At 45.2% G+C, this 13,518-nt stretch overlaps 1 long non-coding RNA gene across 1 annotated transcript; it reads right to left on the minus strand.

Annotated features, from left to right (window-relative positions):
- Nucleotides 1–10,665: 10,665 nt before the first annotated feature.
- Nucleotides 10,666–11,519, minus strand: LOC144173521 (uncharacterized). Its single transcript, XR_013323309.1, has 3 exons — nt 11,474–11,519; nt 10,930–11,059; nt 10,666–10,803 (listed from the first exon to the last, which is right to left on the minus strand). It is a non-coding gene; the product is annotated as an uncharacterized LOC144173521 (long non-coding RNA).
- Between the last annotated feature and the right edge of the window lie 1,999 nt (nt 11,520–13,518).

The following is a 13,518-nucleotide window of genomic DNA, read 5'->3' on the forward strand; positions in this document are numbered from 1 at the left end:
GCCTGATACTGTATTGACAGTAAAATTTTAAAAGCACTTTTTATGCTTCAGTGATTGATAAATGTGAAAAAACCATGCACATCAGTAAGCAAGACTTACAAATACGATTTGACGTTGCAATGCATGGACTGCACTGCACAGTTCGGTACACGACTTAAAGTTCTTAGTCTCCTTGTAGGTTCAACCAATAGTATCTACTTATCTTCCATTCCTTACAATTTAGAACAAGACCTGCCTGCGTGCACTATTTTTGGGAGTGACATCATGGTGCATTGATTGAATAGTTTTCACCCACTTGTGCAACAATTTGCAGTCGGTGGCTACATGTAAAATTGCGCCCTGGAGGGAACTGGGATTTTCACACGCTTACTAACTGAGTGTAGCAGTGGCCTCCCTTTTTATATTTGATACAAAAAACCCTTGCGAGGTATTCGCAGGCAACCCATCCAACTCGCTAAAGCAATCTGCCCTTGAGGTACAAAGCCCCACACCTCCTCATTCTTCACTTTTGCCACAAGCTTATCCCTGTTTCTAGATGACCCGGGCTACTACTTTTCCAGACCTCCAAGACAAACTCTGACCCCTCACATTTCTTTGTGTACAAAGGTTTAAAGGCCCCCTGCAAGGTCCACACAGCGCTATTAACAAAGGAGACACCTACTCGATCACCAGAACATAGAATCATAGTGTCTATCAGAAATGAGCTGCTCAAATAAAGCTTACTTCCTCCCAGCTTCTTGCACGAACTTGCTTTAGGCTAACAGGAGCTGTATAGTTGGTCTTACAGCAATTTTTTTGCGCGAAGTGTTGTAAATGTACAGAGAAAGTGAAGTACTCTTGAGCAGCAGTGAAAGGGAATGGAAGAAAGTAAACTAGAACCCGCATTTGCTTCCTTACATTTGCCAATGTGTACACATCGTGATTTATTAATAAACGTTGAATTTCGGGGCTAGAGTGAGCTTACCCAGACAACGCACATACATCCTAGGTAAGTGCTAGGGATGTCCCACTTGGGAGTTTGGGAACTCCCAGGGACATCCCACTTAAGTTCCAAAAACATCCCAAGTGATACAAAAAAAGACCTAGCTGGGATGTCCCAGACTAGGACTTCGCTGGGAGGTCAGATATCCCATGTAAAACAAAGAAAGAAAATTTTTGGGATGTTCCTAAAAGGTGCTCGTAGGTCCTTTTCAGGACACGTTTGATTAAAGGAGCCATGAAGAGAAAACACAAGTTTGGTTCATTCAAAAGATTGTCTCGTTAGAATCATACTGACACCACTTTTAACGTAAACTTCGCTCAAATAAGCTACATAATTAGGAAAAACGGGAATGGTCATGCGACCCACAAGCTCATTTCCCGCAACAGAACCTATGATGTCACATGAGCTAAGCTCTGCGATTGGCGGAGGCTGGCAGAAGCAGACGAAAATTAGGTAGAGCTTACAAACTAGACGAACGAGCGATTTGCGCTTAAATTTAGGGCACATTCTTTACAAAGCAATAAGAATGATGGGACAAACAGTGGAAGTTACGAAAGCACATGTAAACATAGAAGTACTGATGCGTTCTGCTGTTCGTACTGCGCACAGCATGCTTGGTTTAGCTGCACAGCACTACGGGGCTTGGGGTTGTCTCAGACGACACTGGCCAATTGACGCAAGCAACGGTGTCTTACGTGACCCCATTTGTCGAGCGAGCACTGTTTCAGGGAACGAATATTTTCTCCCAGAACAAAAACAAGCCAGGTTTAAATGCAGGCAAAAACAAACCAAACGCTTGCCACGGTATGGTGGCGCCATCTAGGTTACGGAACGTAAAGAAATGCGGGAACAAACCAACACCGCTGTACAGGGTGGAGACAACCTTTGAACGGTCCCGTGCCGCCGCAATTGGGCCAACGGGCTCAACGCGTTATTCTTTTCGTTTCCCACAAGACCTAGCAACGCGAAACAGACAATATGATTCAAACTTCTTCAGTAAACCACGTTGCGGCGATAATTTTAGCGCGGTTTTGACACAATGACTTGCTTCGGCGGCGAGCGAGCAACCGAAAATGGCGGCGCCAGCGTATACGTGTCTCTACCCTGTACGGCGGATGCGTGAATGAAGGTACTCTAGGCTGCAGAGCGGTCGGTTCCTGTGATATCATTTGGGACCACGAAAACGCACGATTGAGCGGGAAAATCAAAATTTTAACCTAAATTGTTTAATTTCTCAGTGAATAAAGCACCGTTTGTATCCGGACAAGCGCTGGGGGCACTATAAAACACGAAATCTTTCGAATAAAACCAACTTGCATTTGCTCTTCATGGCTCCTTTAATGCTTGTGGTTATAGCTCAACATTCCATTGCAATGGAGCTTTTCCTCCACTCAGGTGCACAATTAGAATTCTGAAAAACCTTGCAAAAACATTTTATTGGACGAATTTCGTACATAACAGAGATCAGTGGCAAAATCAAGCAGCACTTAAGTCTTAAAGGTACACCATACACTTTTAATACCACAAACAAAAGTTCTTTATAACTTGATGCATGACTTTCTTTCTGTTTGTGACAATAAATTCGACTAGCTGAAGCAGAAGTGATTTCAGAAGAAAAATTTCAAAAGGTAGCACGAGTTATGTACAGAAAGATAAGAATCGTCTCTTCTCTTACATCAGAAATGCGCCATGCACCTGAATAATTCATTTACAAAATAGGGTGAGCCTAATTTCTAAGCAATTTATGGCATAAAGAATAAGGTCTGAAGGTGCTGTACTTTATGAAATACCAAAAAGGTGAAACCTTTTTCACGACACAGGAGAAGCACATTAATGCACAGAAAGTTACTGAAAACCATTAAAAGGGCCATGCAGACAAAACACAAGTTTGGTTCATTAGAAAGATTGCCTCGATAGAATAATTTTGACACGACTTTAAAGGGGCCATGAAGACAAAATACAGGTTTGTTTTATTCGAAAGATTTCGTGTTCTATAGTACCCCCAGTGCTTGTCCAGGAGCAAACGATGCTTTGTTCACGGCGAAATTAACCTGTTTAAGCTAAAATTTTGATTTTCACGCCAAAACGTGTGTTTGAATGACGTTTGCAGTGATATCATAAGAGCAGGACTTTCAGCTAAACTTGGTGTGGAGCGGAGACTTGTTTACTCTTAGTTGACCTAGATGGCGCCACCACACCGCGGCAAGTAGTTTTGTTTTTGGTTTGTTTGTGAGCGTACTTAAACCTCGCTTGTTTTTGTTCATGGAGAAAATAATCATTTTGTGAAACATGGTGCTCGCTCGACAAATATGGTCACGTAAGACATCGTCGCTAGCGTCAGTTGGCCAGTGTTGTCTGAGACAATTCCAAAGCCCCGCAGTGCATGCATCTAAACGAAGCATAGTGCGCGCGGTACCAACAGTAGTACGCAGAGGTACTTCAATGTTTACGTGTGCTTTCCTAACTTCCACTGTTTGTCCTACCATTATTACCGATATAAAAAGAATGTACCCTAAATTTAAATGAAAATAGCTCTTTGGGCATGCTTATGAACTCTGCCTAATTTGCGTTTGCCGGCCTCAGCCAAACATACAGCTCGGCATATGACATCATAGGTTCTGCTGTGGTAGATGAGCTAGTGGGTCGCATTGCCATTCCCTTTTTTTCCTAATTATGTAGCTTATTTGAGTGAAGTTTACGTTAAAAGTGGTGTTAGCCTGATTCTACCAAGTCAATCCTTTGAAGGAACAAAGCTTGACCTTTGTCTTCATGTCCCCTTTAAATGTAAACTTCGCTTAAATAAGCTACATAATTAGGAAAAAAGGGAATTGCCATGCGACTCAGTAGCTCACTTCCCCAACTAGGACATATGACACCATACGCACAGCCGTGCGATTGGCTGAGGCCAGCAAAAGCAAACGCAAGTTAGGCAGGGCTTATAAGCTTGCAGAATAAGCTACTTTCGCTTAAGTGTAATGCATATTCATTTTATAGCAGTAAAAATGGTGGGGTGAAACAATGCAAGTTACAAAAGAAGAACCAGTGCGAATTGCTGTTAACTACTGCGCACACTATGCTTGTTAAAGCAGCACAGCACTGCGACGCTTTGGGGTTGTCTCAGACGACACTGGCCGATCGGTGTAAGCGACATTGTCTTACATAACCCTAATTGTAGACGTACCCCATGTTTCACGATACAATTAGTAACTACCATAATAAAACCAAGCCAGGTGCAAATACAGTCATAAACAAAGCAAGGGTGAAGACAGTATGGTTGCAATATCTAAGAGGATTGATGGTAAACAAGGCTCCGCAGTCCGCTGCAGACGAGACGGCGCACTTGAATTTTTCTTGAAGACCCTGCCTTCTGATGTCATGGCAGCCGTAACAAAACAAACGCGATTTGGCGGGAGAATCAAAGTTTCAACTTAAACTGATTAATTTCTTGGCGAGTAAAGCATCATTTGCTGCCAGACAAGCGCTAAGGCCACTATAAAACCCCTTTCGAATACAACAAAATTGTATGTTGTCTGCATGGCCCCTTTAATGTGGCAGCCACAATCCCTCAGGGTGTGCAGCCACTTTTGAACAAAACGGGGCTACCATGAGGCATCACTTTGCACCACACACATAGAAATCATTTGAAAGGTCAGCTGATCTAGTTCTGATTGATATAAAATACTATTTTTAAAATCTATTGCAAGTGAAAAAAAAATCTCATAATTTTAAACTTGAAAATCAAATTTTGGATCACGTGTACCTACATTCTACAAGAATTATGTAAAACTATTCAATGTAAAGGGAGGACATTTGCTGTGCGCTTAGAAGACATGCCAATTGGCCACATGATGACAAATTTGTTTTCAGCCAAATAGGTTTTCAACTGTCTGTTAAAAGGCAAATAAAAGCTAACAGAAGAAAATTGATGAACAGGTAACATTACACGGCTTAGAGCAGAAGATTAACAGTTTGCACGTGTTGGCTGTATGCATATTTTCCTACTTTTAAAATTTGGCTGCATTTTGTTACCATTTTACGTACTGAGGTCTAAATGTGGAAATATATGTGCTTCCATACTTATGAGTTAGCGTTGAAAATGTGCGACCGTGTAAGCATGTATATTGCGACATTTTAACCTTGGCAATTAAAAAATTCCAAATAAATGCAGCCAAATTTTGACGGCAAACAAATCAGTCTACAGCCAACTTGTACAAAAACTATCACTGCTCTGCACTGAGTCATGTAAATATCAAGTAGAGAATTTCCCTTTTCAGACTTTTTTAGCAGAAATATGAAGAAAATTTGAAACCAATTGAATTCCATCGTGCAGCCACTAATTGGTATGTATTATGAATGCACAGCAAACTATCCAATTTCTGTTGAATTGTTTTCTATAACTTAGAAAATACAGAGGCAAGTGAAGCAAAATAAGATTTCTCGAGTTCGAAATTTGAATTTGTCTCTCATACAATCAGATAAATAATATTGGTATCACTCAAAACTAGAAAGGCTGCACTTTGTAATAGTACATTAGCCATGTATGTGGTGCTAGCTGACGCACAGCAGAGACCATGCAAACGTCCAAATGGACAACCACACCCTGAGGGAGTGCTGGTGCCATGCACCTTATTCTGGCATGATGCCCTGAATTCCGTAGTTTTTTTTACCTCGTAGTAGCTTACCACACAAAAAAAACAAAAACAGTTTAGATTAGTGTCAGGAAAATATACATGAGCAATCAAGAAAAAGAAAATGAGATTAAACGACTTTCATATCATTCCTCGGCAGTCACTGCATTGCAGCTCCAAGGTTTTCTAGTGTGCCGCAGCTCTTTCTGCAGCAAGTCAGATCCTTTGGAGTTCCATGTGGCTGGGGAGGCTTTCCATGGTCCATGAAGCTGCCTGCACATAATTTAGAAAACAACTTGCAATGAATTTAATGAACAGTGCAGACACCGGCTAGCTTGAACACTGCCAGTAAGGAAACACAACTCGAGCATTACCGAAGTGTGCAGATAAACAAGCCACGCTCAGCGAGGCTTTACTTAACATATAGTTAAGAATATGTAGCAGGCACAGCAACAACAAACACAATGTTAATGCGGTGATTTCACACCATGGGTAAAACGGCATGCTTACGAGTAGAAGCTGAGCTTCGCTGATCTCTCACAATGCCCTTCCTGATACATGCTCTCGTGATTGCGCTACAGTCAAAATAAACCTCGCGGCCAGAACTCTTACAACACTAACGCAGCCCACTGCCACGTGAAACCTTGAGGAGCTTGCGGGTTGTTTTGCGCAGAAATTTGATGCGTGATAGAAATTTTGCTATTTGTATTTGTGAACGATCACTTTAGTTCTGTTTCATGGACATGACCTTTACATTCTGTTATTGCCCAAACATTTCACCTGCTTCAGATGTAAATGAAACAGTTTTCCTAAATGATTTTCAGTCAAGAGATTTTGAACTGGCTCTTACAATCACGCTTGTTGGCACTACGCATCACACATGCAAGCTACTGCAGCCATTTACCATTAAATATTTGTCAAATGCGCAATTACATTAGTCTTCCGTGGAATCCAATGCTGCAAAGCACAACGAAATATAACTGAGCAACTATAACAAGGACGACACTAGACACGGGAGTCGCAGTTTTCTGGTAATGCCCACCAGGTTTAAAGCTGCCTGTAAAAACTGCTAACTGCAGCAGCATTGGCGTTCCCCATGGGGCCATACTGTCGCCCACGCTATTTAACCTGGTGATGCGAGGGCTGGCTACACGCCTGCGGCGAATTCATGGTGTGCGCCTCACCATGTACGCCGACGATGTGACGCTGTGGACGGAGCCCGGTGACCCTCTCAGAACAACAGAAGACGCAGCCAACGCTATACAAGACGCCCTCAATACTTTAGCCGACTACTTGAAGACTACGGGAATGGAAGTGTCTCCGGAAAAAAAAATATATTCTCCTGGGCGGCTCCACGGTTGAAAACGAAAAGGTCAAGCTCTGCCTCGCCGGCCAGACACTCGAGAGAGCTACAGACCGGCACATCAAGATTCTTGGCATCCCGATACATGAAAGCGGAGGTGCGGCAACGTGGCTACGGCAGCTAGAGCCTAAGTGGAAACAGCTTCTGCATCTTGTAAGACGCATAGCCCACAAATCCGGAGGAGCCAGCACACGCACAGCTCGTGCCCTCACAATGGCAATACTAACGTCCAAAGCTTGCTACGGAGCTGTGTGTTTTGACCTGACAAAATCGCAATACGACAAGCTGGAAAGACTACACCGGGAGTGTCTTCGGGTGATAACGGGCCTGCCCCGCCATGCCCGGGTCGAGGAGCTGCACCGCTACTCTCGCATCCCGCCGCTCAGAGACATCATCGCAGAACGCAAGGCAGGACACGATCGCCGCCGTCTCTACACACCAGCGGGCCAGTCGCTCCTAGAGCTGGACGGGGAACAGCTGGGTGAACAGATAGAAGTGCTCCGCGCGATCGCTCCCTGGGACGACGTCCAGGTTCGTGTCACGAAGCCAGTCACGCGCCGACGCACGAAAGGGGATCACACGGCCCAACGAACCGCCCTTGCTGAGAGGGCTGACTTCCAGGGCAACGCCATCTTCACGGACGCCGCCTGGGACCCAGACACCTTCCGGGGAGCGGTCGCTGCCGTCCGAGGACAGCAGCGGGATGCGCAGGCGTTTCAATACTGCCAAGAGCAACCTGTGAGGTCACTTGAACTGCAGGCCATCCTTTATGCACTAGAGAAGTTGACTGAATGTGCAAGGACCAGCCCACTTTCTGTGCGAGGACAAACCTTCACCGTTTTTACCGACTCTTTGGACGCCCTCAAAAATCTGACGAAGACACCTAGAGCCGGCACTTTGGCGCACAACGTGAAAGTCGCTTGCGCAATCCTTCACGAGCTCTACGGCGTGATGGTGCGGGTGGACTGGGTCCCGGGGCATGCGGGCAGCATCGGAAACGGCGCCGCCCATGACGCGGCGAGCGAGCTGTTACGTTTCCGCTCGTCCCCCCTTGACACAGTCCCTCAGGCTCCGCTGCTGTTTGACCCGGACGAGGAACGCGAGCGGATGAAGGTGCAAGCCTAACGAGAACTGAGGGCGAAGGTGCCGCACAATCCCCACCCACTTCCCAAAAAGCTTCCGCGCGGTGCGGAAGTGCTAATATACAAGGCTAGGACAGGTGCTGCCCTTACGGAAGATGTTCTGGCAAAGTGGCGAGCACACGCTGCATCCAAAAGAGCTCGTGGCGATGACCCACAAGTGGACATCACCGATCAGAACGAGGAGGGCGACCAGGCAGCCTCTGCGACGTGCTGCACGTGCAATACCGGTGCCTCTCCAACGTTAAGGCACCTACTGTGGGACTGCCCCGGCCTTTCACCGCTGAGGAACAGGCACAAGGGCGCCGGCGTTACATCATTGGAAGAATGGACAACTCCGCCCCCTCAATTGGACGCCGCGAGCACGATCCTTTCTTTGTGGGAGTTCGTGCGAGCGGCAGACCTGACCGGACGACTCTGACGGCCGCCCCACTCCCTTTCCCTTCTCCCCTCTTCCCCAACTATGCTACCAAGCCCCCCGTATCGTTAATAAAGTTTCATTCATTCATTCATCTCTTGGTGTCTGCTTGCCGACAAGAGACTACAGGAAACTGGCAAAAAAAAAAGAAATATAGCTGCTTGGCAGTTAAAGACTGACTGCAATACCTATATTCAGAGAATATAGTGTAATTTGAGAAAGATTACAAACAAAATGAGTGAAAGGTTGTGTTTACCGCTCATGAAAAATTGTTAAGGCTTTTTAAAAGTAACCGCACTGTGAAGTCAGTCTTCACAGCCCTTTAAACATGATGCACAACTACCCCCACAGTGCCCTTCTTTAAAACAGTCGTCAAAGCGGCCCAGATTACGTTGCCATTTGTTGCATAGTTTGCCGGAATTCTCTTTGCTGTGGAGGTTGTGTAGTCGCCAACATGCCCATCTACAAACGGCCGCAAAGTTACAGCAGCAAGCCACATTTAGATTGCAGCACAGTCATTAGCACATACAAGGGCAGGCGATCACGCGAGCTGAGTAAATTGAGCACATCACACACTGACATGCTACTCAGTGAAAAATGTTAAACGCGTAAGTAAATTATAACGCATAATGCCTGCGCTACGCCGCTCTATCATTTCTGAAAAAAAAGAAAAAGAAAAAAACGCAGTCAGTACCGAGGACTGTCACTGGACTGTGTCACGCGTTGACAAAACCCGAGACGGGGTTTCATCTAAATACATGCGAGAAATGAGTGATTTCGTTCTGGGTAGCGCGGAACTGATGACTGAGGCCTAGAACCAAGAACTAAGCTACGCGAAAAGTTTTAGTTAGTCAAACTATTGAGGCCCAATAATGTCTTTGTCTAGAGTTGTTCTTGCACGGCTTTCCAGCATCTGCGGCGTTTTTTTTATCTGTTGCAGTGATGCCCCTTCTAAACTAGTTGTATAATAAAATCATGTAAAATAATCAACAGCTAGAGGTACAAAACAAGTTGAGCGACGCAAAACAGTGCAACAAGCGTTGCAACTTCTCCCGCCACCCCGGGAGAACCTTTCGACCGTTTCCGCACTGAGCACCCACCTTCGACCACAGAGCAAGAAATCATGCAAAAAACACAACAAGGGCATTGGAAGGGTTTAAACACTGAGTGGTACATATAAATGACTTGCAATAGTTACCTTGTGAAATGACGTTCCAGCAGCACGGGAGCACGGCGCATCATATCCATCCGCGGGCGGCCATGTTTATAAAACTGCGATGGCGTTATCGGCTGAATCAGTTTCGTAAAAAGTTCACAGACGTCTCTAATTATATAGAATAACAACGAAGCTTTAAAAATGTATTGAGATATAATTAAAATAAAATAGAAATTTTAGTTTTTAACTTGTAGTTTTAAATATTTTACATAAATACGAAATAAAATGGCAACAAGGCAGACCCAGAATCATGCCCAGAATCATGGAGTTTTCCTCCATGCCCAGAATAAGCAGCAGGCCATCTGAGCGGGACGGTTTCAGTTGGTTTAATCAGTGTACTAGCCTTTCTCTGAAACACTTCCTGTAACAATAACGCGCTACCTGCGGGTGTGCTTATTGTATAGGTCGACGCGCGAGGCATTTGCTTTACGGCTGTACTAAAGTCCCTTCATCAGCTAAACGCCGATCGAGGGACTTTAGGCTGTACCTCCTTCACGCGCATTACACGCGCTTATGCGTTTTATTCATCTATGCACAAAAACAAAACATTGGGCTGACCGAATCAACAAAAAGCACGCATGCGCTTCCGCATACATCCCAATCACAGCCATTCGTGGACATTTTTAGGACACTCCCAGCGCAGAAGTCACAGGGATGCCCATAGGCTGCGCTGTTTGGGACATGAGATTTAGGGCCTTTTTTGGGATGTCCTTAGGATGTTTGGTGTTGTCTGGGTAGTGGCTAGCTAGATAACAATATCACATCGCACATTTTGATGCGTGTCAATATTTGCATTATACAGAATACTCGCCCGAAGTTAAATATTTTTAGACACCGAATATCGTGTTCTTGAATTGAACAACTATCCAATTCATACTCAGAAATATGCACATCACATGTATGAACGCATTGATATATGCTGACCTTCTTTTTAACATTTGGTGAAAATACCTGGGACTTTGTAACATTTATCTACAGGCAACATAATACATTTGCTCGTGCTGAGAACTTGATCTGGTCGCCTTCCGGTGTGTGCTTCCTTGTTCTTTGGTTGTATCTGCAAAAAAAAATCAAGGAATGAATGAAAAATGTAAATTAAATTGGAAGAACGAATAGTTAAGAGAATCATGTCACAAATTCAGAGAAGCAAATATAAATGGAAGGTAAATATACATAAACACACCAGTCGGGCGCATGGCTGTCATATCAGGCAAGCACGAAGAGTTGAAATGGCCTGCCAGTCCTTGGTGCAGTTGTTGCGTGCGCCGACAATGTTGAAGGTTCAGCCAGAATGTCTAAATGAACACCGACCTCTGAAAAAAAAATAACGCAGCATTTTTGAGTTCACGCGTATTAACCATGACGTTAAGGCATGCTGATATAACCTAACTCGCATTACCACGTCTCTATGAAGGCAAACTTTAGTTGTAGCAAAGCGCTGCTGACTATATGCTCACTAACGCGTCAAAGCATAAAGGCAACAGTTAGGTAAAGCTCGGGGGAATTGCTGTCTTTTGGTAGCCTCAAACGTTCCATCCGAAATAATGCCACACCTGTTGAGGCAAATGCGCCCACAACTTTTCGGGTTCTAGATAGTCAGCAATGTTCGAGAGGGGCCAGAACAGTTGAGAGTAATAAGACAATATTCCAGCGGAAGTCATGCACAAATGAGGTATTGACGACAACGGTTTTGTTTGCACCGTCTTTCTGCGCAGTGCATAACTCACCTTCTGTTGGAAGAATCAAATATTCTGGCTTCAACAGCTGTCTTCCGATGCAGAATTTCCCACAGTTGTCACTCCACAAGCACTCAATTCCCAGTCCTCTCAACAACTGATGGACGCAAAAGCACATAAGAGCAATAACAGTCACGAAACCAGTGCTCCGCGCACATAGAAACGGTGGGCCGTTGCAGCGGTCTCAATTTGAATTGGCGGCTGTGTGGTTGCGAATTCAGAAACGAGGTGGTGCACAAGTCGGCTGTTCGTAAAAAAGTTGCGTACATTTTTGCTCAACGGATGTTTGATGCGAAACTTGTTAATAATATTTTTAAATAACACATTGCAAGCGAACTGTGTGGGCTCTTTGAGTCACGAAATGAATGTTTTGTATTCTATACCAAAAGTAACCTTTCGCTTGCGCCGTCTGGTGGACTTGATGGTCGAAAAGTGCCCTGTAGGTTGGTCACGTGGGGCGTCGATTTTTACGCCGCCTATAGGGAAGACAGGGAACGTCCGAGCTTGAGAGGCCTGGTGCAGTAGCGCAGCCAATTGTCAGCTCCTCTCCTGCTGACGTCACACGAAAACGCTACAGAAAATGGGCGAGCGTAAAGAGAGGAGGACAGCATTTTCGAATTGATTTTTCTACTAAATAAATTCGCGTAAACGCGCACAGAGTGGTCGAAACAGGGCCCAGGGACTCCGGACTACAGTTTGCGCTCGTAATCCCGCATTGTTTACAAATCACTTCAGTGTCCCTTTAAGGCATCTTTGAAATTGAGAGGCGTCATTGGAAGTTCTCTACCTTTTTAAAACAGCGGCGTTTGTATGAGCCCCGTTTATATGCAAAAAAAAATGTAGAATACAATTGAATTGAATTGAGCCTATATTACAACCATGTTGAAGAAAGGCCAGGAAAAAACGCTCTTGGAACAGCTTGGAGGACACTAGCCACCTTACACACACAGCAGCATGTCAGGCATTAGGAGAGGAATTACAAAACAAGGGTAGTACAGTTACAAAACAAAGTTACAAAGTTTAAAACTATTACACCAAAACAAGTGCAGTACAAAAAACGTATAGTGCAGTTGTCAATGCAAATCAAAGTAATAAGAAATTTCGGGTACAGCTGAAAACAAATAACATTATGGGGGGTTTACAAATCATACCACGCAACGCTCTGAATGAAAGCATTGAAATGGCGAATTCTTACAATGAGAAACGCCTTAACCATTGTAGGTAACAAGTAGAGGATCCTTTGTATCCCGTAGTTTGTACGGCGTTCATTTTTTTGTTGCAAGTACAAAAAACGAATAGTGCACTTCTCAATTCAAATCAAAGTAATTAATCGGGTACAGCTGAAAACAAATAACATTATGGGGGGTTTACAAATCATACCACGCAACGCTCTGAATGAAAGCATTGAAACGACGAATTCTTACAATGAAAAATGTCTTAACCATTGTAGGTAACAAGCAGGGGCGTAGGGAGGGGGGGGGGCTTATGGGGCTTCATCCCCCCCCCCCGAAATTTTTACGCGCTGTCATGCACGGCGACCAAGGCAACCACCTGCGCCGGAAACCATCCTAGGATTTTGTCCAGAACCCCAGGAGTCCTGTCCGGGAAGCGCACCAGCTCTCCCTTGGTGGCCCGTTTCCCTCCTGGTGGTCATTAAAGTTTTGAGACGGCGCGCGCGCTTCGGGTCGCCGACAGACATTCAAGCCGACAATTCTACGTCGCTTTTTCGAGCGCCCCCCCACCCCACTCTGTGGCCGCGCACGCCGCCACACACCGCGCACGGCACTTATCCCTTTTTCCGCCGCCGATAGGCGACTAATTGTTTCCCGACGGACCCCCCATTCTCGTTCCACGCGCCCCGCCGTCCCGTTATTGCCGCCCTCGTTGTCAGCCAGACGACGTCGCGTTTTCAGGCCGGAAAGAAGACCACACGTAGCCGGCACGAGACACGCGACTAAATGACCTGCGCGACCCAATGTTTCCAAGCCTAGATCCCCAGAATGACTGGCGGGAGAAACCCATTCAACCGTCTCGCG

The sequence above is a fragment of the Haemaphysalis longicornis genome, unplaced genomic scaffold (assembly GCF_048455015.1).
Source record: "Haemaphysalis longicornis isolate Haplotype H1 unplaced genomic scaffold, Haemaphysalis longicornis Haplotype H1 scaffold_3, whole genome shotgun sequence".
Classification (NCBI taxonomy): domain Eukaryota; kingdom Metazoa; phylum Arthropoda; class Arachnida; order Ixodida; family Ixodidae; genus Haemaphysalis; species Haemaphysalis longicornis.